Below are 25,864 nucleotides of genomic sequence, written 5' to 3' on the forward strand. Positions count from 1 at the left end.
CCATTCCGTTTTGGGAAGGTTGTAGTGAAGTTGCATTTCCGACCTGTAAAGCCTCTTTTTTACACATAATTGAAAATGGGCCCTAATGGATATGTCAATCCTTATATTAATTATTACAAAAATCAGACTGGTAATGGATTGCCAGGATTTTCTGGAGCTCCAGTAATGTATGGGGCGGGTATAGGGGGTATTTTTAGAAGTCTTTTCAGAAAAGCTTTACCGTTACTTAGAAGGGGTTTTGAAATAGTTAAACCTCATTTTAAATCAGCAGCTAAAAATATTGTTAGTGACGTGGTGTCAAATGTCCTAACAAGTCATAACCCTCATAGCCATAACAAGAGCCAGTCAGGTGAGGGCTTGATGAGGATACAAGAGAAAACGTAGCAAACCCCCAGGATCTCGCTATCATCCACACAAAAATTCTAAACCAGCTACATTGAGGTCATTTAGTAAGGGTAACCAGAGAAGGAGTAAGAAACCAAAGACTCCCAGAACAGCGAAAAAGAGAAACATCTTTTAAATCATGACGCTGGTACATCATATGTCTCAAGAATGTGTGAAATCAGAATTGGATCTGTTTACTGTACCTTATACCCAGACAAGTATTGAAAAAAACCTTTATGTGGAAATTCCCCCCCTGTCGGCCTTGTCTGACACGGGCCCCATCGAATTTTACATAGCGGGAAATGGGGAAGATTATCTTGATTTGAATAATACTCTTTTAAGACTTTCATGCAAAATTACTAGGGCTGATGGCTCCGATTTAGTTGGAGGTAGTATAGTCGGTATTATCAATTACCCTGTAGCTACCATGTTTTCACAAGTGGATGTAACTTTAGGAAATCGCTTAATCAGTCAAAGCAGTAATACTTATCCTTACAGAAGCATTATAGAAGCAATGCTAAACTTTAGTAAGGACACTCTAGAATCACAGTTCACTGCCGGCTTGTTTTACAAAGATACCCCAGGACATATGGATGAGACTGATCCTGCAGGGGCTAATGAAGGTTTAGTTAAACGGCATGCGTTTACCAGAATGAGTCATACTGTTGAACTTTTAGGACCTCTGCATGCGGATATATTTTTTCAAGAGAAACTCATGCTGAATGGGATTGACCTGAAAATTAAAATGGTGAGGGCCAATGACACTTTCTGTTTAATGTCTGATGCTGCAGAAGAGTTCAAACTTAAAATTTTAGAAGCATCTCTCTATATTAAAAAAGTAAAAGTGTCCCCTGAGGTCAGAATTGCCCAAGCTCAGGCCTTGATGACCTCTAATGCCCGATATCCTATTGATAGAGTGTCTATGAAAGTTTTTAGTATTCCTAGAGGGAGTAGGGTCTGTAATCAGGAGAATTTGTTTCTGGGGCAGCTACCAAAGTTTGTGGTTATTGGTTTAACAGATAATGATGCATTTAGTGGTTCCTACGCTAAAAACCCATTTAACTTTAAACACTTTGCTGGGAACTTTATAGCTATGTACGTCGATGGTGAACAAGTCCCCTCAAAACCTTTACAACCCCACTATACAGCAAGACACAACCCAGTCAGGGAATATTACAGTCTAATACAGGCCACAGGTAGACATCTCAAAGACAAACCGCTGATAATTGATAGGTCAGACTTTATTAGAGGCTATACGCTCTATGCATTTGATTTGACCCCTGATCAAGAATGTGGAGATCATTTTTCCTTAGTGAAAAATGGTAATATGCGCCTTGAAATGCGTTTTGCCAATGCTCTGCCAGAGACGGTGAATATGATTGTATATGCTGTTTTTGAGAACGTGATTGAGGTTTCCCACCAAAGAGCTGTTCTCTTTGATTACTGAAAAGTTTGATACAACATTGATCCTTTTAAAATGAATACCACTCAGCTTACAGCGCTGCTAACCAGCAACCCATTGACTGCAAAGTATTTTTATGGGGTTCTAGCTAGTGATCAACTACCTAAAGGAAAAATAAAAAAATTGCCTGCAATACTCATTGTCAACACGGACCCCCAGAATTATCCGGGAGAACACTGGCTAGGGATTTATCTAAAAGAAGAGGGAAAGGGAGAGTTTTTTGATTCTTACGGTAACCCCCCAGATTTTATTTATTTTCCTAAGACTATCTCAAACTTTTTAGACAACAACGTCAAACAAACAGTGTACAATAATCAGCCTCTACAAGGTCTTATGACCACGACATGCGGCCATCACTGTGTTTTCTTTGTACATCATCGATCCAAAGGACTTACTTACCCTGAGGTTATGGGTCTCTACAGCTCTGATTTAAACAAAAATGATCTGATGGTGTCCCAATTTATACATTGTATGTCTAACCCTAAAAAACAGAATTGTATAAATATATTTTCATGCGTGCAGTGTGTCAAGACTCATCATGATTTTAAAAAATGTTATGAATGTTAATCTTCAAAAAAAAAAAAAAACTTATGACATTGTAAATGGTGAATAAATATTTTTATTGCTGTAAATATATCAGACATTGTTTATATAACATATGCATGAATATACAACAAAATGTATCAGACAATATTTACACAACATATGCATGAATATACAACAAAATGTACAAATATGTAAACTCAATAAAAACAGTAACATCTTAATAACTTTCCCATAACTGCTGTCTTTTTTTCTGCTTCTTTTGCATGGGAGTCTCTAAGGGTCGTTTTTTATAAGCTTCTATGAGTTGTCGTGTTTGAGAATTAGGTACTGTAGAATAGGGGACATTTATTACAGACAAACCTTTGATGAATTCGGACCATCCTACAGGCAACCTATGTTCAGGGATATGGGTATGCCCCGTTGCAGGCCTGATTAAATCAACCATATGCGACCCTCTAATGTTCTTGCCCCTAAGAAGGAATTCCCCTTGATCATTCCATGAGGTAACCAAAGCATTCTGAGACATAGCGTTTAAAATAAAATTAGCATTTTTCTTAGATCTGGAGGGCACACTACTCATAACAGCAGTCACTATCTTAGATTCAGATTCTGCTGCCGGTTGGTCCGTTTCCTCAGAGGGGGGTGTAATTAATGTAAGGGTATTAAACTCTTTTTCACTCTGTTTAAGCAGGGTTAGATATCTCTGTAAGGAGTTGGTGTATAGCTTAACTTTCTCATGGTCACTGATGTCGCTTCTAAGTAGAATGCTTTTCATTTCAGAGTCAAGTCGGCTTTCAACGGCTTTTTTAATAGGCTCGGGGTTTTGGGGCTCAGGCTGCCGAAGTCTATCAAGTTGATGCTGGGGTATCAGAAACATTTTCTGGGAGTGAGTCATTATTACAAATTAACTTTGATGCGATAAGAGTCCTGATAAAAAAGGCAATGCAATCCTTATTAAAGCTCCGATAAAACCACCACTCTGATTCACAGTTTTTTTCTTCTTTTTAATTGAATGCTTCTTATTGCATAGGCTCTTTATAACACGTCGCTGCTTTTTGAGAGTGTTTAACTGACTCGAAGTTAAGGGGATGTGACCCTTTAAGGCATTTAAGGCTATTTCCCCAATCGATTTGATAAAATCGTCTGAGGCGTTTCGTAAAATTGCTCTTCTCTGATGAGCAGAGCTATGAACTATGCTCTTTAAGAGATGGAGGTTACGTTTTATTCTAGCCGACATGCTGCGCTGTTGCATAGCCTAGATAAATAAAAGTTTTAGAGCAATAACCGGCCGTTTATAGGTGTTTTGATTTGGTATTTCTCAGGATGTACGCAACAGGCCAATCAGGAGTAAATAAACCAGTTCTTAGACGAAAGGCTTCAGGGGTTTGGGCCTTTAAGTCTATTAAAAGATAACCATAGGGTTTTTTTGTCGCATCTTCAAACGCTTCTAAGAAAAACTTGGAGTTCCCGGGGTACATCTGACGGGCTAGTGTGTTGATTTGAAGTTTATCTCGAGGGTTTTTAAACAGAATAAGGTAATTGGCATTCAAGTTTATTGTGCGGCTCATTTTTCCTTGAAAAAAAAATTTTTGAACCAAATACAGTACGCATAAATTCCTATGATGAACGTATTTTGTAAAAGCTTTCTGTATTTCATCATTTTCGCTAGCTGCTTCCATCAAGTCATCTATAATGAGTAAATTGATTTTGTTAGGAGGCATTAAATTATCATCGGTTAATGAATCTGGTATGCCTTCAATAAATTTGATATTTTTAAATTTAAGTGACAATTCATTGTATATTCCCTGCCAGCAACTATAACTCCAAATGATATTCTCAGGGGGTTTGGAAAAGATCTGTTGAGAGTTTTCTAAAAGCTGCTTCACAAAGTAACTTTTGCCTGAATTGGAGGGTCCCGATATTATAGCTGCAAAAGGCACGGCTAGTCTAATATCAAAACCTTCTTCAGAATCCATAAGGAAGCGATGTGAAATCAGAACGCAAGACTCGCTTATTGTATACTATTTGAAAGGTTTTCTGGAGTGGTTTGTTTTCCAATTGAAATTCTTTTTTATTACGGTGAATCTGGGAGCCGCGAATCATGATATGCTCAGTGGGGGTGTTTCTATCATGATTCACAAAGTTTTGTACAAGGTCTTTTAACGAAGCGAGGTTAATTAATTTGGAATTCTCATAGTTTAGGGTAATCCCCTTTACTTTGAGACATGTTTTTCCGCTGTTTGTAACGTAACCATATGTTTTAGGGCCCCCTGACACAAACTAGGTAATGTATTCCCCCGGCTTTAACTCGCTAGTTAAGTCACCAAGATAATCGCCTAGTTCGGGACGCCAAGCCTGGGGCCTGCTGACAAAGATTACAGAGTCCGTATCATGATACAGACATCGATCCTGCAGCCGATCCAAGAGGTTATAAAGCTCTAGCCTGGCGTACGCCGTTGTAAATGCCGCTATAAATACGTTTACATTACCTGTGGGAGTATAGGTATCAGAAGCGTAACGCCATTGAACCTGAGCCACAGTATCACTTACAAAACAAAAATGCGAAACCTGATATCTTTTTGAAAAGAGATAATGGAAAAACTGGTCAGGATCCTTTACCAAGCTTGTAGAGAGCTGGTTAGTTCTCTGGGCAAACTTCCCCCATAAACTGTTGAGGGATAGTTTGGAGATTTGTCTTTTAGCAGGATTAACATTGATGTTTTGAGGATCTAATTGAACCCCCTCTTTCTGAAAATATTCAGCAATATAACGCTCTTTACGCTCCTCATCGGTACAATGAGCCGGGTAACCTGAACTTTCCTGTTTCCCCTTGAGATGACTGTTAATGTAACCTGTAAAGAGAGTGTCAGATTTCTGAGGAAAGTGCCAAACTTCGTGTATTTTAGACACTTTGTAACCTTTCTCAAGAGCTTTGACTACCTCTACACTGCACCATGTCCCGGTCAAGGCTCTTTCTCCAGAGGTATGATTACACACCCCCGTCTGGTTTAGTGTTTCCGCGCATGAACGGCAGAGGGTAAACATTAATTTACCACAGATGCGGGCAGGCAGTACAGGGAAATAAAGACCCCTAGGAGGCAGAACAGTTAATTTGAACAATCCAAAGTACTGGCTCAAGTCTTGAAAATTATGGTAAATTATGGTAGGATGGTCTACTGGGTACAATTTTGTCTTGTTAACAAAAGGATACAAGCTAGTGAAATCAAAGTATTCCACCCTTTCATTTTCCTGGGCCACATAATGTAATGTAATGGCATTTGTACGGCCCCCAAACAGAGCCTCGCGAGGACTGATGCGTTCTGGAAAATCAGAACGAACCAGAAAATCGTGCACTTTAGGCTGTTTTTTCAGTGTGTTCCATTCATGTTCCCAAATAACTCTGACTTCCAACCCGTAAACCTTTTGCAATGTTTCAATCTTTTCATCAAAGTGATGCCGCATCGTACCACACGAAACTTTGCTTAAGGGGTTTACATCGGCCGAATCATAGCACAAGGGACATCCATGAAAAAAACACCCTGCAAATTCAAAAGCCGTACGCTTACCATTAATCACAGCATAACCATCCAAGAAAAAGAGGCCTATTTTAAGCTCTCCGTAGTTTAAAGCATGTTGAATGAAAACATTTTCAGTTTCTGCGACATACATTAACCATTGTATCGAGGCATTTGAAAAGTTTTTTTGCTGGGCACTGTAATTGTCGGGAGGAATGACAGCTATTGTGTCTTTAGGCAGGAATTTACTTCTATACATAGCCATGCACAGTGAAGCAATGGTTGTACATTGGAAGGGGTCTATCTGCCCTATTGCATAAACCTCGGTACGAAATTTGATACATGCCTCTCTCAAAATTTCAACATCATTTTTGCAGTAGAACGCCATTTCGTCTCTGAAATTAAAAACACCATTCTTAATCGAATCATACCATTTGTAAAAGTCCTCACGATCTTTAGACATCATTTGCTGAACACCATAGTAGCGTGGTTCTGGATATATCCCCACATAATTCTGGTTTTCAGCAGTATTGAAAAAATGAGGAAAATATCCTTTTCTGGCTTCAAACCCCATAGCTGCAGGCAGGGCACTTAACTTCATAGGCAAAAAGTTAAAGGAATCAATGTAACGCATCTTAAAAGCCTCGTCTGTAAAACACATCAACTTGCTACCCTGAGCTATGATATTTGGGTTAATTCCATTGGTTACTAAATAACTCATCAGTAAATAACTGTCATAAGACTTTGCATTGTGTGCCAAGAAAGTATATCCTGCATAACAAGGTCTACGATACCGCTCAAAAAATTTTTTCACACATTCCTCGCCCTCCCAAAACCATGATTCACCACCCATATGCATGCAGTACAAATAATTAGGAATGTGCACACCAGCTTCCTGCCGACATTCAAAATCATAAAACACATATTTGTCTGTGGGTTCCTTAGGTTTAAGCGTTTGAATGAAACATTTATGATCACTGTGAGGTAACAACACGGCTTTACATAGCTTACAGTATGGAGTAAGACATTTATGAGTCTGGGGCTTTGTCGGGTCACATTTATAGAGAGAATAGCACCTTGTACAAAGTTTTAAAATGTCACACATAGAAACCTGTTTTTCACTGTTGGCTTTATCTCGGAGAATCTTATGCTCATCATAACAGAGCTGCGATCGACAATAACGATTGCAGTCGTTACATTTTACCTTTACAGGTGACTCGCTGTTACAGGCTGGTGAAAAACACACATTACAGTGTCCTTCACAGCGATGTCCAGATCGGTTACTGTAGGCTGTGTAACAGTAATTACATAGATAGGCAACACCCAGAAAACCTTTCAAGTTAACAATACCATAGAAATGATTCTCATGAAGAAACAGAAATACAGTTTTGTTTTTTGCTCGAGTATCTGTTTGATGTTTCAGGAACACATCCTTTTGAGGACATCTGTACCACACCACAATTTTAACATCTAGGACCTGTTCAAATTTATCTATGTCTACAAACGAAACCATTTGATGTTCACTTAATCCCACACTCTGTTGAAGTTTTAAAGCCTCAGCCATACACGTATCATTGGCCTCCCTAAATTCTGGAAATAACAAGCTCAGAACGCTGTTGACAAAACATAATTGATTGTCTCTGTTGTAACATATAATCAGATGCTTGGCTTTTTTTCTAATAAGCTCACTTTTCATTAAGGTCTGCAAACCTCTCCTAACACCACCTCCTTCTGGACACCTAACAACCTGGACAATCAACATCAAAGAGTCATCAGCTAAAATTTCACTATGACTTTGAAGGAGAGCTTCAATCTGACTGAGAAAATCGTCTAGACTTAAATTGTCTCCAGTCATTTTTACATACACTGGTATATCTAAGGATCCTGCTCGTAATTCAAGCTGAACTACGTCTGCAGGTCTTAGCGTTCTAGAAACCTCACTCAACATATTCTCTAACGTTTCATGCAGCACAGTAAAAACTTCAGCGTAGGAATCCAGATCATACAGATGTGTAAAGTTAAGAGATTGCTTCAATTCGAAATTGTTAAACATATGTCTATGTCTACGCTGTACACCTGCCCCCCCAATTCTACCACCGTCACTATCACTAGGGTCCTGTAAACCAGAAGGACCCGCCACTTGATCATCATGTATTACTCCACCCCCCGGGACTTTTATGCTAAAAGAATCATCAAGGCAACCCCCTTCGTTTAAGCCTCCCCCTATTTGTTTTTCCATAGCACCTACACTCTCTAGAGTATCATGATTCTCTCTATACATTTCATGCAAAAGCATATCCAAAGAGTCAAAATTGATCTGAGTCAATTTAGCATCATTAACAAACCCTGGGCCCTGGGAATTATTGGTGTCGGTATTAGTGGAGTTGTCATTTATAGGGGGAGAAACTGTAGAAATTTCATCAATCAGAGCCCTGATTGACGGTAAAATATCTGCATTATAATTTAAATCATTTAGTAGTTTGTCTAGATAGTCAAAATTCTCAAAACCGTTTAAATTTTGGGGGTGAACAGTGTGTGGTATGCAACAGGGGTCTGGAGACATACTATGTGTATGGGAACCTATTGAGGGAACAGAATTTAAGGTATTTCGGGGGACGCTTCTAGAATTAAACACAGAATTTGACACAGTTTGACTCAGATCAATTGAACCCTTTTTATTTTTTCGAACACCATTCACAGCCTCATCATTGTCAGAATCATCAACAGTAATTTCAATGTGTTTCCTTTTACATGTTTTTTTGCGATGTGGTTCCATTGTAGCTCTACAAATACACTGTTACTGTTTTAAGAAACCCAGCGTTTTCAATAGGGTAATTAATGTAAGTATATTCTGAGACACTTCAGGGTCAGAAACGAGGGCCCTTATAGCGGGGTGTCTGTAAATGATCTGCTCTATAGTCAGATGTACATGTTTCAATAGCTCAGAGCTGTGATACCTAACAGTAGTTGAAGTTGAGGGGCGCGTCGGTTTTAGCCTTTGTGATACTTTGGAGACGGTGGGGGTGCCTCTTGATTGTAGCGAAGTATGAAACCTTTCGGAAAATTTACGTGGCCTTTTAGACTTTGGGTCTCTGCTGAAGGAGGTGTCGTCCTCGGAAGATTCGCTTTCCACAAGAAGTGTACGTCTAGTGGGCCGTTCTAAATGAAAATATGCCAAAATATACAATCAGCCCAAAATGCCTTAACAGATGTTTGAAATATTTAACACACTTTAAAAAAAAAAAAAACAAACAAACTTCATTTTAAATACACTTACTTTTGAGAGGTCTTTTTGCAGATTTTTGAGGTTTATTGTGAGGCTCCAAGGGGGTATACGCCTGTATAACCTGTCCCTCCTCCGAAGTACAGGCCACGTCGTTCCTTTCGGCTTTTTCAAGATCTAAAATAATAAACGGTTGAATATGAATGTTTTAACCTACAAATAATTAATATTATGAAAAACGCTCAAACATATTTTATTAATCTATAAAAAACAATACGGTTCATACTTTTAGACAATTCAGAGTCTGACGCTAGGTCGCTGAATGATGTCTTGAAGTACTGTTCCAAAAGCTCAGAATCTTCAATATATTCAGCTTCTAAAAACAGAATGAATCAGTTATGTTTTTAAAAGGAAATCATAATAAGATAAAAAATAATGTCTAACATGTAATATCATTCATGCACTATATATATATATATATATATATATATATATATATATATATATCATAAGTACATTTATGTATTTGTTATTAATAAAACAAACAGACAAATATGTCTACTATTTTACTCACTTTCACGCGTTTCTGGTATCACTGAGAAATTATTTAAAAAGTCCTCAGGCACGATTAGATCGCATGGTAGCTCAAGGGAAATGCTATGACCCGGGATTGTATCTGCAATTTAAATGGAGGTATTTATAGTTTGACCAGAAAAAAAAAAAAAAAAAAAAAAATAAATAAATAAATAAATAAATAAATAAAAAAAACATCGCAATATTTTGGTTTAGCAAATGAAAAAACTCACCATTCTGACTCTCCAAAAAACATGTTGGGGACAATGGAATGATTATAGGTGAGAGGGGAATGAGCATAGGAGGCTGCTCAATTACTTCCTCCTGATGTGAAATTAAATGTTCTTCAATAAATTCCTGGATATCTGTAAAAATGAAAATATATAATTTTAAATAATATTAATGACCACATAAAATAAAATACATGCCTAAAATTCACCGTGTTAAAATGTGTATTTATAGTGATCATATATCTGAGTTACATGCCTCATCTTAACTCTTAAAATAAAACCAGCATCACATCCATACCGCACATAGGGCCTCATTCCTAAACAGTAATAACAGAAATAAACAGCGTTTCAAACATTTTACAGTACATAGACCCTTAACCGCCATTTTTAAAAACAGACCGTACAACAAAAAAAGACCACCGATTACCTTACATCACAGACACGCCGCACAGTGTTCGCTCAAACAGAAATAAACAGCGTTTCAAACATTTTACAGTACATAGACCCTTAACCGCCATTTTTAAAAACAGACCGTACAAAAAAAAAAAAAAAAAAGACCACCGATTACCTTACATCACAGACACGCCGCACAGTGTTCGCTCAAACAGAAATAAACAGCGTTTCAAACATTTTACAGTACATAGACCCTTAACCGCCATTTTTAAAAACAGACCGTTCAACAACAACAAAAAAAAAGACCACCGATTACCTTACATCACAGACACGCCGCACAGTGTTCGCTCAAACAGAAATAAACAGCGTTTCAAACATTTTACAGTACATAGACCCTTAACCGCCATTTTTAAAAACAGACCGTTCAACAACAAAAAAAAAAAGACCACCGATTACCTTACATCACAGACACGCCGCAGTGTTCGCTCAAACAGAAATAAACAGCGTTTCAAACATTAAACATAGGCCTTACCGTTTAGATCCTCATTGTTGTGGCTTGATTCTCCGTCCATTTAGCTGAAGTGGTTCTTACGGGATAAGGTTTCTTGAGAGGAAGCGTGCTTTCCAGAAGTGTAATACATAGCTCTGTATGTGAACGATTTATACTCTCAAAGATCGCGGTAAATGCTTTTGTAACGACAGGGGGCCGGATCAGGAAAAACTATCCTATGGGAGATAAACACGACACCTGAGCGCTACCTATACAACGCGGCGAATAGTATGGAACGATCGTCAGAATAGTTTGCCCGTGTATGAGAAGTTATTGGAGATTATCCTGAAGGTATGCTATTCAAAAATGGGCATTGATAAAGCACTTAAATAGGTTCTCTTATTTTATTTGCAATATAACACAGAATTTTCTCTTATTTTATTTTCTAATCGTCATGCCCCAAAATATATCCAGTTTTGAAATACCAGGAGTCTTATTGCCCCTAGCAGACTACATGACGCCGCTGTGATCAGCGACCCATGTTTCTCAGCGGGGTGTCTTCCTCTAACATGTGCTATCTGTACTTTTAATACACCAGGGGCTCCAATCTGCTCCTAACGTGTAAAATTGAATAAAAAATATTTATCCCCTATATATATATATATATATATATGTTCACATTGAGATAACATCGTGCTTTCCAACATCAGCAGCCATACAGCCAACCTAAGTCTGATATGTTAAAGAATTAGACTAAATGGTGCCACGATTCTCACCTCACAAATGATTTTCGGTTTTTTTCAGACACGCAAAATACCCTACAAAAACCGTAACCCTTGTTCCTTAAGACATGTTTAACTCTGTTTTATTCATTTACATAAGTGTTTAATTTTCACTCATTTGTTTCCTATAGATTCATTATTTTTTGTTTTATTCAGTTATATGCAATTCCTGAAGTTTTATTGGTATGGAGCGAATAATCAAGCATATACTCATACCTGTTTGTTTGTTTATAGGTGAACGTATGCTTAGTTAAATATACTTTCTTTACGCTGTATTACAGGCGTAAAATGTTCATGCAATATATTTTTAATACGTCTTTCATTTGAGCATTTTTAATTTTACTAGCGTCAGGATAAAAAGGCTCTCATTTATCTTTTTAAAAAAAAGCATACAAACAACCAAACACGCATAAACAGTTTTTATTTATAGAATTGATTCCAGGTTTTAATCTTAACAGAAGTATGCACTTTTAATCTTAACAGAAGTATAAAGACGGTATATTCATTTGAAATAGTCCTAGATGTGTCTACCATGCTGAGACCAAACCTTAAGGCATTACAAATCACACATTTCACAAGCCTTCTCTGCAGGGGACCTTCCTCTAACAAATAGGTATCGGTGCTTTTTATTACATCGAGACGCTTGTCTGTTCATAGCGGGTGGTTAAGGGTCTGTGAGTGTCTGTGTCTGTGGGGGCTGGGGGAGGACCCCTTGCCTGTGGTCATGTGCGCGTGCATGTAAGTGTACCTATAGGACGGTGTGCGCATGTTCTAAGCCAAAGGATCCGCCCCCTATTTAAGTCATAGAGCGAGTTTGAAGTCATTCTTCTGCTAAAGTTTGATGAGTGCGGTTGGTTGCGGTTGTCTGCGAGGGAGAGAATTCACACTGTACTTAAGCGTTTGTCCTGGGGAGTTTTTATTGAAAACGGTAAGAGACAGAGAGAGAGAGAGAAAGAGCTTTTTTTCAGAACTTGTCCTCGGGTAGATTTTGTTTTGTTTTTTGTTCTTTTTTATAAATATTTAATTTAATATCTAATTTATTTTGTTTTAGCGATACACTTTCAAAACGACTAATGCTCAGTTATTCCGTGATTTATATGTGTAATGTTTAAACGCATTTTAAATATAAATTGTTTTTCTTTATGCTTTTAATACCCTCTTTTTAAACGTTCTCTTTTCATAAACTGTCTATATATAAATATATTGTATTTCTGTGACCCCTTTTTTAAAACGCCAAAACACTCCAAGTTTTACTGTGTATAATGTTTGATTACATGCTTTTAAAGGGGGGAATAATGTGTTTTCTTTTCTTTTTGTTTTTGTTTTTTCTTTATGTTTTTTAATAATTTCTTTTTAAACTTTTTCTTTTCATTATGTGTGTCTTATGTAAAAAAAAAAAAAAAAAAAAAAAAAACTTTAACGTTGTCTGCACAAAGCATAAGTTAACATAAGCATTTATAAAAACATGGGTATCCCACTATTCCGATTACATAAATAAACATATTAAACATGATTTTTTTTGTCCATATCTTATAAAAAGATGTGCCATAAGTTTATAGGTATATATATATATATATATATATATATATATATATATATATATATATATATATATATATATATATATATATATAAACCTATATTCAATAAGCATATCTGTCTTGTAACAACCATAAAATCCCCGCCCCTCATTATATATTCATAAATTCATAAATCCATGCCCCTCATTATATATTCATAAATTCATACCTATAAGGTCAAAAAAAAAAAAGTCAAAAGGGTCATAAATTAGACTTTTGACATAAGCTATAGTACTATTACTACTGATATTGTAGTACAAACTACGCTAATTATAGATGAAAGTATTTACTTAAACGCTCTCTTTCGGTGAAAGACCGCGTGGCTTAATGGATAAGGCGTCTGACTTCGAATCAGAAGATTGAGGGTTCGAGTCCCTTCGTGGTTGTTTTTTTTATTTTAGATTTTATTTATTAATTGTGTAACTTGTATTTCAGATCAAATAATACAATGTAAGTCAGTGTACATGTTTCTGCGTTTTAAAAAGTGATATAGGCTCTTTTCCTTTGGTGTGGTAAGGAAAATAATTTAACTTAAATATAGAAATATGTTCTACATCAGTGTGATCTCGTTAGAAATGTACCTAATGTATAGTCCAGTATATGTCAAATGATCAATTCCTTACGTAGATTCCTTCTATCGCAGGTGAATCAACTACAAGCTGTGCAGCTTCACTATTTGCTGTACGGGACGCGTCGTGTCGCAGCACTTTTGAATGCGCAAAGTGGTCACAGCTGTTGTTCACACTTTAAATACAGATTGCATTCGCAAAATTGGATACATTTACATTTAAAGTAAATGTGCTGAGTTTGTACCTCTTATCAAGAGGTTTTAAAAGCGACATCGTTGGTACATCCGTCCTCTCAACCAACAGGGAACCCGAAAGGGAGAATTTCAAACATTTGTCGCACTGAGACTCTCGACTCTGACCAGAAATGATGTCGGAGTCTGAAGTCTGGACGGTAAAGTTTTGTACTCTAAAGTAACATTTAAACTTGCCAGCAGTCAAAAGCAAGTCTTTATATTATTGGTTCTGGTGTACTATTTAAAAGCTCTTGTGTATGTTGATGTAGCTAAACCTACATTTGGACAACTTTCCGTGAATTCTTGTTTTTATGCCGCACCTTGCCAGTAAAATGAACTAAAAAGCACTGCATCAAAATCATAGCCTTATAACAAACTAATTAGACCAATGTCTGATTTTATTCATGTTTTCATCGTATAGCACAGATTCATAGAGGTGTTTTTTGTTAAGCTTTCATTTCAGTTAGAAGTTAAAATATTTACCCTTTACACACCAGCTGTTAGTTAACTTTCACATTTCTTCAATGTTATTAGCAGTCAGCTCCAGTGAATATGTCATCTTAGTATTGATGTTACCTGAGAAATAATCTTTTGTCGCACATCTTCAGGAATCCAATCAGCTGTTTGTATGTGGAACCGGACTTCAGCTTGTGTGTTTACTAGAACAAAATGTGAAAAATGTACTATAACACAACAGTAGCTGACTCTCTGTAACCTGTGATGTTGTTGCCTGTCTAGTTAACTCTGTGGAGAATGCTTCCCCACAACAGTGCTCCTGATCACCCTGTACATTAAACATGCTTGTGAATATTTTAACAAAGACTTCCATTTCCATACCTTTATTAACATTCTGGCCTCCAGGGCCACTGCTTCGACAGCAGGTAATGGTGAGGCGATCTACACAAAAACAAAAGGTGCACGTCAGTAAACATGCTTCACAATAACATGCTTTATAAAAAGTAGTTATTCAATGCAACACTATTATGTCATAGCAGTGAAGGATGGGGGAATGTGATACAGTCTGAACGAAGACAAGCTTTTCCAAACTAGTCTGGACTTATTACAGTTTTTAAAGCTCTGGATTCCCGGATCCAAGTCATTGTAAACATATTCGGCTGCTTTCACAGCCCGATTAAAACCAATCTTGGACTGTGTAATGTTACCCTGGGTAAGGTAGTCCAAGATTAGTGCTAATTAAAACAATCGCAGTAGAAACTCTTACACACACACACCAACAACAAAAAAAAAGAATAATAATAAAATGATGTATTTATTACAGTTACGTGGCCAAGGCGTAAATATGGGTTCCATGGTGTAATGGTTAGCACTCTGGACTCTGAATCCAGCGATCCGAGTTCAAATCTCGGTGGGACCTTCGTTTCAGTGCATTATTATTCTTAAGTTATTAAAAAGTGTTTCGTCGAACTGACGTTTCTATCATAATAAATGCTGAGAAATTAACTGCAAAGATGTGGGATGGCACCTTTTAGCCATAAAATCTAAAGTATAAAACCCTCAGAAATACTTTTATTTGCTTTTGTCTGCTTTTGCAACCTGTACTGAAAAATCCGAGGTGACCATAAAAAGCTTGCAGAGTACAGTACAGGTAAAAAGGTAAAGCCTTAATAACTTTTTTTTTTGGGTTACCTTCCATTCTGTATTTAGCGATAGTCAGGCACACAAATATGAGCAAGAACGACATTTTCTTTAGGAGCCCCAGTGGCCTAATGGATAAGGCACTGGCCTCCTAAGCCAGGGATTGTGGGTTCAAGTCCCATCTGGGGTGTAACGTGTATGTTTTTTTTTCTCACGACTGTTTTATAATAAACTTTCCAGACGTTTCCCCTCTCTTCAGCTATTATTCATCAAAATAAATAAACATATATTTCAACATGGTTAGCGTCAGTAACCATTTAAACACGGTGTCTGGTAAAGGCAATTTAACCTTACCACCCTAAAGTAACGTTAACCGCTATGATTAAAGTAGTCCATTATATTAATTAATTTAACAGTATCTTATTAAACATTTGACAACTGAGCAAAAGCAGAGTGGCGCAGCGGAAGCGTGCTGGGCCCATAACCCAGAGGTCGATGGATCGAAACCATCCTCTGCTAGATTTTTTTTGTCAGTTTGTATTTCAGCCGCTTTTATATATATTTCATATTAACAATCACATACCGGTATGTATTGTTTATAAAACCATTACTTCACAGAAGCGTCAGTCAATTCCATTTGTGCCCTGAGTACGAGGGGCGGGGCATCACTCAGCAATAGGAAAATAACAGACAAGAGGCAGCGCCAATTGGGTAAGCACATAGCTTTAGGGTATGGGCGGGGCTACTGGCTGCTTTTTTAATTCCGTACCTCTTTGGGACTGTGGTAGTTCTGTACTTGTTTGCTTTGTTATGAAAAAATATTTCGTTGATACTGTAGTACAAACTACGCTAATTATAGATGAAAGTATTTACGTAAACGCTCTCTTTTGGTGAAAGACCGCGTGGCCTAATGGATAAGGCGTCTGACTTCGAATCAGAAGATTGAGGGTTCGAGTCCCTTCCAGGTCGTTTTTTTTATTTTAGATTTTATTTATTAATTGTGTAACTTGTATTTCAGATCAAATAATACAATGTAAGTCAGTGTACATGTTTCTGCGTTTTAAAAAGTGATATAGGCTCTTTTCCTTTGGTGTGGTAAGGAAAATAATTTAACTTAAATATAGAAATATGTTCTACATCAGTGTGATCTCGTTAGAAATGTACCTAATGTATAGTCCAGTATATGTCAAATGATCAATTCCTTACGTAGATTCCTTCTATCGCAGGTGAATCAACTACAAGCTGTGCAGCTTCACTATTTGCTGTACGGGACGCGTCGTGTCGCAGCACTTTTGACTGCGCAAAGTGGTCACAGCTGTTGTTCACACTTTAAATACAGATTGCATTCGCAAAATTGGATACATTTACATTTAAAGTAAATGTGCTGAGTTTGTACCTCTTATCAAGAGGTTTTAAAAGCGACATCGTTGGTACATCCGTCCTCTCAACCAACAGGGAACCCGAAAGGGAGAATTTCAAACATTTGTCGCACTGAGACCCTCGACTCTGACCAGAAATGATGTCGGAGTCTGAAGTCTGGACGGTAAAGTTTTGTACTCTAAAGTAACATTTAAACTTGCCAGCAGTCAAAAGCAAGTCTTTATATTATTGGTTCTGGTGTACTATTTAAAAGCTCTTGTGTATGTTGATGTAGCTAAACCTACATTTGGACAACTTTCCGTGAATTCTTGTTTTTTTGCTGCACCTTGCCAGTAAAACGAACTAAAAAGTACTGCATCAAAATCATAGCCTTATAACAAACTAATTAGACCAATGTCTGATTTTATTCATGTTTTCATCGTATAGCACAGATTCATAGAGGTGTTTTTTGTTAAGCTTTCATTTCAGTTAGAAGTTAAAATATTTACCCTTTACACACCAGCTGTTAGTTAACTTTCACATTTCTTCAATGTTATTAGCAGTCAGCTCCAGTGAATATGTAATCTTAGTATTGATGTTACCTGAGAAATAATCTTTTGTCGCACATCTTCAGGAATCCAATCAGCTGTTTGTATGTGGAACCGGACTTCAGCTTGTGTGTTTACTAGAACAAAATGCGAAAAATGTACTATAACACAACAGTAGCTGACTCTCTGTAACCTGTGATGTTGTTGCCTGTCTAGTTAACTCTGTGGAGAATGCTTCCCCGCAACAGTGCTCCTGATCACCCTGTACATTAAACATGCTTGTGAATATTTTAACAAAGACTTCCATTTCCATACCTTTATTAACATTCTGGCCTCCAGGGCCACTGCTTCGACAGTAGGTAATGGTGAGGCGATCTACACAAAAACAAAAGGTGCACGTCAGTAAACATGCTTCACAATAACATGCTTTATAAAAAGTAGTAATTCAATGCAACACTATTATGTCATAGCAGTGAAGGATGGGGGATTGTGATACAGTCTGAACGAAGACAAGCTTTTCCAAACTAGTCTGGACTTATTACAGTTTTTAAAGCTCTGGATTCCCGGATCCAAGTCATTGTAAACATATTCGGCTGCTTTCACAGCCCGATTAAAACCAATCTTGGACTGTGTAATGTTACCCTGGGTAAGGTATTCCAAGATTAGTGCTAATTAAAACAATCGCAGTAGAAACTCTTACACACAACAACAAAAAAAAAGAATAATAATAAAATGATGTATTTATTACAGTTACGTGGCCAAGGCGTAAATATGGGTTCCATGGTGTAATGGTTAGCACTCTGGACTCTGAATCCAGCGATGCGAGTTCAAATCTCGGTGGGACCTTTGTTTCAGTGCATTATTATTCTTAAGTTATTAAAAAGTGTTTCGTCGAACTGACGTTTCTATCATAATAAATGCTGAGAAATTCACTGCAAAGGTGTGGGATGGCACCTTTTAGCCATAAAATCTAAAGTATAAAACCCTCAGAAATACTTTTATTTGCTTTTGTCTGCTTTTGCAACCTGTACTGAAAAATCCGAGGTGACCGTAAAAAGCTTGCAGAGTACAGTACAGGTAAAAAGGTAAAGCGTTAATCTTTTTTTTTTTTGGGTTACCTTCCATTCTGTATTTAGCAATAGTCAGGCACACAAATATGAGCAAGAACGGCATTTTCTTTAGGAGCCCCAGTGGCCTAATGGATAAGGCACTGGCCTCCTAAGCCAGGGATTGTGGGTTCGAGTCCCATCTGGGGTGTAACGTGTATGTTTTTTTTTTTCTCACGACTGTTTTATAATAAACTTTCCAGACGTTTCCCCTCTCTTCAGCTATTATTCATAAAAATGAATAAACATATATTTCAACATGGTTAGCGTCAGTAACCATTTAAACATGGTGTCTGGTAAAGGCAATTTCACTTTACCACCCTAAAGTAACGTTAACCGCAATGATTAAATAGTAACAAATAGTCCTTTATATTAATTAATTTAACAGTATCTTATTAAACATTTAACTCCTGAGCAAAAGCAGAGTGGCGCAGCGGAAGCGTGCTGGGCCCATAACCCAGAGGTCGATGGATCGAAACCATCCTCTGCTAGATTTTTTTGTCAGTTTATATTTCAGCCGCTTTTACATTTAATACCAATATACAAGTATATATATATATTTCATATTAACAATCACATACCGGTATCTATTGTTTATAAAACCATTACATCACAGAAGCGTCAGTCAATTCCATTTGTGCCCTGAGTACGAGGGGCGGGGCATCACTCAGCAATAGGAAAATAACAGACAAGAGGCAGCGCCAATTGGGTAAGCACATAGCTTTAGGGTATGGGCGGGGCTACTGGCTGCTTTTTTAATTCCGTACTTCTTTGGGACTGTGGTAGTGCTGTATCTGTTTGCTTCGTTATGAACAAACTACGCTAATTATAGAGTAAAGTATTTACGGAAAAGCTCTCTTTCGGTGAAAGACCGCGTGGACTAATGGATACGGCGTCTGACTTCGAATCAGAAGATTGAGGGTTCGAGTCCCTTCGTGGTTGGTTTTTTATTTTAGATTTTATTTATTAATTGTGTAACTTGTATTTCAGATCAAATAATACAATGTAAGTCAGTGTACATGTTTCTGCGTTTTAAAAAGTGATATAAACTCTTTTTCCTTTAGTGTGGTAAGGAAAATAATTTAACTTAAATATAGAAATATGTTCTACATCAGTGTGATCTCGTTAGAAATGTACCTAATGTATAGTCCAGTATATGTCAAATGATCAATTCCTTACGTAGATTCCTTCAGAGAGGAGAGGAGCAGCAACTGGCTGTGGTTGAGACGGAAAGATTCTGGCTGGGGACAGGTAAGTAAGCTGGGCTGAGTTGAGTGGGGGACGGAGGGGGGTGATGCTGGGACGCCAGAATCACCGTCGAGCCCTCTTGAGGTGTCGTGGGCTAGTCGACGAAACACTGAGGATGGAAGGTGCCCACTTGAAAACCCCAGAGATGTACCCTACTTAGCTCAATCCAGACGGTTGTCATGCTGATGCGCTGGGGAGGCCGCACTTTGGTTGATCCCCGGAGCCAGCATCGCAGCCGTTGTGTGTGCTGATGCGCCAGGGAGGCAAAATAAGCTGATCCCTGGAGCCAGCATTACACTTCAGCCATTAACACCAGACAGAAGGATATCTACATCATCATATGGAAGGAAACGTAAATGGATGGAGACGCATATGGATCACATTAGTTTACTGTAAAGCTACGTCTTAGTTGGTGCTTATCTTGGCGAGAGCCGAGTTCAAATCAGCATGAAGTTTTAACATCTACTCTCGTGTAATGGAAATCATGAAGATCTGGATACGTCCAGTGACTGCTGTGAATAGTGCAGCTGGCAACAAGGGAAAGACCTTGTGACAGCCTGGAGAGACAGCTGACAGGAGGAAAGAGACCCCATTGGGGCTGGTAAGGGTTAGCTACCCTTGTCGGCAGTATCCAGCTCTGTGTTTACAGGATGCTGGAGACACCCGCCCAAGGCTTCTAAGAAATTAAAGAGAAAAATACCCCTAGAGTCTGCGAGAGCTGGGGCGGAAGATGACTCAACGTTGGACAACACGGTTAACGACTTAGGAACGGAAACGGATATGAGTATGGAGAGTACTTCACAAAAGACTAGTTCAAGATCTGCAGTTAACAAAGACATGGAACTCCAGGTTTGTGTCTGCGGCTGGAGCAAGGCGACAACGGTCAGGGGTTTGAAGATTCATCAAGGGAGAATGAAATGCTTGAGGGAGAAGGGACAAGGGCCTCGCATTGATCAGTACTTCTTACGAAGTCAGTCAAGTCAGTCGAATGAAATCCAGCGACAGGAAGCAAACCACAGTTCGCAGGATATCAGCACCCCTGTCATAGATGTGAGGAGGACTTGCATGGACACAGTTAGTGATGAACATAATGATCCTTGTGAACCCGGTCAGACAAACCAGCATAAGAGAGAAAAGAACCTCAACGGGCACAAGCCTGGAGTTAAATGGCCAAGAGCTTGTGAGAAAACTGCATGGGACACAGTAAACACAGATCTCTGCGTTGCATTGGAAAGATTAAGTGGAACAGTTGAAAAGAAGCTGGATAAATTTGGGGACATCATCTACGCATATGGAAGTGAGAGGTTTGGAGTTGAAAAAAGGAAGGAAAAAGTACAAACTATTCCTGGAAAGTCTAGACGGCAGCAGGAGATTGAACGCTTAGTTAGAGAAAGGAGACAGCTGAGGAACCAATGGAGAAGAGCAGAACAAAGTCAGAAGGAGGGACTCAATCTCTTACAAAGGGTCATAAAAGATAAGCTTGCAACATTGCGCAGAGCTGAGCGCCTACGGAAACGCTACAAAAAGAAGGAGCGTGCGAGAGCTAACTTTTATAAAGACCCATTCAAATTTGTAAAGAAGTTATTCACCAGTGAGAAGAATGGCACACTAAAAGTATCTAAGGTTGAGCTGGAGAGATATTTGGAGGAAACACATACAGATTCAAAAAGGCAGGAGCCTATGTCAATTCCGTCAGACATCCCACCTATCAATCCACCAGAATACCAAATGGAGGACTGTGCACCTAAGTGGAAAGAAATAGAGCAAGCTGTGAAAAAAGCAAGGGCTTCATCATCTCCAGGGCCTAATGGAGTTCCGTACAGAGTGTACAAGAGTGCTTCAGGAGTTCTACGAATTCTGTGGAAATTGATGAAAGTGGCATGGGAAAAACAGGTTGTACCAAGAGCATGGCGCCGAGCAGGTGGAGTCTTTATACCTAAAGAAAAAGATTCTACAAGCATCAGTCAGTTTCGTCCCATTTCCCTATTAAACGTAGAAGGCAAGATTTTCTTCAGCATTATTGCTCAGAGATTGTCAGCTTACCTATTAAAGAACTGCTTCATTGACACTTCAATACAAAAAGCGGGCATTCCAGGTTTCCCAGGTTGCTTAGAACACATCAATGTGATCTGGCAACAAATTCAATCAGCTAAAAAGGAGAGGAAGGAGCTCCATGTGACATTCCTGGATTTGGCTAATGCATATGGTTCAGTGCCACATGAACTACTTTGGGCAGCATTTGATTTTTTCAGTGTACCGATGACAATAACAAATTTAGTGAAAGCCTATTTTGGAGATTTGCAATTCAGTTTTTCAACTTCAGAATTCAGCACTACATGGCAATGCCTAGAGGTTGGAATAATGGCAGGATGCACCATTTCTCCGCTGGCTTTTACCATGGCAATGGAAGTAATCATTAGGGCATCAAAATGGGTAGTAGGAGGAGAGCGCTTGGCTTCTGGAATGCGACTACCACCAATTCGAGCATACATGGATGACATGACAACCATGACTACAACAGTAGCCTGCACTAATCGATTATTGGGCAAATTAACCAATAACATTGAATGGGCACGAATGCAATTCAAGCCCACTAAATCAAGGAGCATCTCTATAATTAAAGGCAAAGTAGTAGATAAAACATTCTTCATTAATGGTGAGGCAATACCAACAGTGTCTGAGAAGCCAGTGAAGAGTCTTGGGAGATGGTACGACGGGGATCTAAAGGACACAGTTCGTGTGGGAGAAGTTAGACAACAAGCAGTGGAAGGGTTGAAGAGCATAGACAGCTGCGCTCTACCAGGTAAACTAAAACTCTGGTGCTTTCAGTTTGGTCTACTGCCGAGGTTGCTGTGGCCACTGACTGTGTACGAGGTTTCTTTGACAACAGTAGAGAAGCTGGAATCTTTAATCAGTTCATACATCAGGAAATGGTTGGGAGTTCCACGCTGCCTCAGCAGAGTGGGACTTTATGGTAAAGGAATACTGCAGCTACCAGTCTCTGCTCTAACCGAGGAGTTTAAGTGCGCCAAGGTCAGATTGGAAATGACATTAGTAGAGTCACGCGATAAATGCGTAAGGGAGGCAGCACCTGTGTTGAAAACTGGAAGAAAGTGGGCGGCAAAGAAAGCTGTGGAAGATGCAAAGGCTGCCCTTCGAATTGGTGATATCATGGGGCAAGTTCAGCATGGAAGAGGGGGTCTTGGTTTCAGTTCAACTCCTCCTACATGGCACAAGGCGGCCCCAGCTCAAAGAAGGAAGCTGGTAGTCAACGAGGTGCAAAAGCAGGAGGAGAGGATGAGGTGTATAAAGGCCATTTCCCAGGCCAAACAGGGAGAATGGATGAGATGGGAGAGTGTGGAACAACGCAAGATTGGCTGGCAAGACCTATGGTCAATGGAACAGAGCAGGATCAGTTTCCTCATCAGGTCAACATATGATGTTCTCCCATCACCACAGAACCTAAACCTCTGGGTAGGAGAGGATCCCTCATGTCCTTTGTGTTCATCACCTGCAACATTAAGGCACATTTTGACAGGATGTAAGGTGGCTCTTAGCCAAGGACGGTTTACTTGGCGCCATGACCAGGTGCTGCGATGTTTGGCCTTAGCATTGGAAGACAAGCGTAACATGACCAATAAGTTGCCACCTGTTCCATCAAAACATTACACACAAAAGACAACATTCCTCCGCCCAGGAGAGCAACCACCAAGAAAAGGTGTTAAAACCAATCCTCGCCCAGGACAACTGGATGCTGCTAGAGACTGGAAAATGCTGGCAGATGTTGGTCAATGGCTTATTTTTCCACCTGAGATTGCCACCACTAACCTTCGACCAGATATTGTCTTGTGGTCTGGATCAGCACGCCTTGTTCACCTGGTAGAGTTAACAGTGCCATGGGAGGATGCTGTAGATGAGGCGTATGAGAGGAAGAAACTGCGGTATGCTCAACTAGCCACTGAAGCGGAACAGCGAGGATGGAGAGTTCGGGTTTACCCAGTGGAAGTGGGTTGTCGAGGATTTGTGGCACACTCTACAACCCGGTTTCTCAGAGACGTCGGATTCAGTGGCCAAGAGTTGCGTCGCACAGTGAAGAACTTATCTGAAGCAGCAGAGAGGAGCAGCAACTGGCTGTGGTTGAGACGGAAAGATTCTGGCTGGGGACAGGTAAGTAAGCTGGGCTGAGTTGAGTGGGGGACGGAGGGGGGTGATGCTGGGACGCCAGAATCACCGTCGAGCCCTCTTGAGGTGTCGTGGGCTAGTCGACGAAACACTGAGGATGGAAGGTGCCCACTTGAAAACCCCAGAGATGTACCCTACTTAGCTCAATCCAGACGGTTGTCATGCTGATGCGCTGGGGAGGCCGCACTTTGGTTGATCCCCGGAGCCAGCATCGCAGCCGTTGTGTGTGCTGATGCGCCAGGGAGGCAAAATAAGCTGATCCCTGGAGCCAGCATTACACTTCAGCCATTAACACCAGACAGAAGGATATCTACATCATCATATGGAAGGAAACGTAAATGGATGGAGACGCATATGGATCACATTAGTTTACTGTAAAGCTACGTCTTAGTTGGTGCTTATCTTGGCGAGAGCCGAGTTCAAATCAGCATGAAGTTTTAACATCTACTCTCGTGTAATGGAAATCATGAAGATCTGGATACGTCCAGTGACTGCTGTGAATAGTGCAGCTGGCAACAAGGGAAAGACCTTGTGACAGCCTGGAGAGACAGCTGACAGGAGGAAAGAGACCCCATTGGGGCTGGTAAGGGTTAGCTACCCTTGTCGGCAGTATCCAGCTCTGTGTTTACAGGATGCTGGAGACACCCGCCCAAGGCTTCTAAGAAATTAAAGAGAAAAATACCCCTAGAGTCTGCGAGAGCTGGGGCGGAAGATGACTCAACGTTGGACAACACGGTTAACGACTTAGGAACGGAAACGGATATGAGTATGGAGAGTACTTCACAAAAGACTAGTTCAAGATCTGCAGTTAACAAAGACATGGAACTCCAGGTTTGTGTCTGCGGCTGGAGCAAGGCGACAACGGTCAGGGGTTTGAAGATTCATCAAGGGAGAATGAAATGCTTGAGGGAGAAGGGACAAGGGCCTCGCATTGATCAGTACTTCTTACGAAGTCAGTCAAGTCAGTCGAATGAAATCCAGCGACAGGAAGCAAACCACAGTTCGCAGGATATCAGCACCCCTGTCATAGATGTGAGGAGGACTTGCATGGACACAGTTAGTGATGAACATAATGATCCTTGTGAACCCGGTCAGACAAACCAGCATAAGAGAGAAAAGAACCTCAACGGGCACAAGCCTGGAGTTAAATGGCCAAGAGCTTGTGAGAAAACTGCATGGGACACAGTAAACACAGATCTCTGCGTTGCATTGGAAAGATTAAGTGGAACAGTTGAAAAGAAGCTGGATAAATTTGGGGACATCATCTACGCATATGGAAGTGAGAGGTTTGGAGTTGAAAAAAGGAAGGAAAAAGTACAAACTATTCCTGGAAAGTCTAGACGGCAGCAGGAGATTGAACGCTTAGTTAGAGAAAGGAGACAGCTGAGGAACCAATGGAGAAGAGCAGAACAAAGTCAGAAGGAGGGACTCAATCTTGGCGAGAGCCGAGTTCAAATCAGCATGAATTTTTAACATCTACTCTCGTGTAATGGAAATCTTAATCTATCGCAGATGAATCAACTACAAGCTGTGCAGCTTCACTATTTGCTGTACGGGACGCGTCGTGTCGCAGCACTTTTGACTGCGCAAAGTGGTCACAGCTGTTGTTCACACTTTAAATACAGATTGCATTCGCAAAATTGGATACATTTACATTTAAAGTAAATGTGCTGAGATTGTACCTCTTATCAAGAGGTTTTAAAAGCGACATCTGTCACACTGAGACCCTCGACTCTTACAAGAAATGATGTCGGAGTCTGAAGTCTGTACGGTAAAGTTTTGTACTCTAAAGTAACATTTAAACTTGCCAGCAGTCAAAAGCAAGTCTTTATATTATTGGTTCTG

At 39.5% G+C, this 25,864-nt stretch overlaps 6 non-coding genes across 6 annotated transcripts; all 6 read left to right on the forward strand.

Moving 5' to 3' along the window:
* Window positions 1-13,491: 13,491 nt before the first annotated feature.
* Window positions 13,492-13,564, forward strand: trnar-ucg (transfer RNA arginine (anticodon UCG)). The gene has a single exon. It is a non-coding gene; the product is annotated as a tRNA-Arg (tRNA).
* Window positions 13,565-15,283: 1,719 nt separating this feature from the next.
* Window positions 15,284-15,355, forward strand: trnaq-cug (transfer RNA glutamine (anticodon CUG)). The gene has a single exon. It is a non-coding gene; the product is annotated as a tRNA-Gln (tRNA).
* A 338-nt stretch (window positions 15,356-15,693) lies between these two features.
* Window positions 15,694-15,766, forward strand: trnar-ccu (transfer RNA arginine (anticodon CCU)). Its single transcript has one exon. It is a non-coding gene; the product is annotated as a tRNA-Arg (tRNA).
* Window positions 15,767-16,472: 706 nt separating this feature from the next.
* On the forward strand, window positions 16,473-16,545 carry trnar-ucg (transfer RNA arginine (anticodon UCG)). Its single transcript has one exon. It is a non-coding gene; the product is annotated as a tRNA-Arg (tRNA).
* Window positions 16,546-18,257: 1,712 nt separating this feature from the next.
* Window positions 18,258-18,329, forward strand: trnaq-cug (transfer RNA glutamine (anticodon CUG)). Its single transcript has one exon. It is a non-coding gene; the product is annotated as a tRNA-Gln (tRNA).
* A 338-nt stretch (window positions 18,330-18,667) lies between these two features.
* trnar-ccu (transfer RNA arginine (anticodon CCU)) lies at window positions 18,668-18,740 on the forward strand. The gene has a single exon. It is a non-coding gene; the product is annotated as a tRNA-Arg (tRNA).
* Window positions 18,741-25,864: the final 7,124 nt, after the last annotated feature.

The sequence above is a fragment of the Acipenser ruthenus genome, chromosome 17 (genome assembly GCF_902713425.1).
Source record: "Acipenser ruthenus chromosome 17, fAciRut3.2 maternal haplotype, whole genome shotgun sequence".
Classification (NCBI taxonomy): domain Eukaryota; kingdom Metazoa; phylum Chordata; class Actinopteri; order Acipenseriformes; family Acipenseridae; genus Acipenser; species Acipenser ruthenus.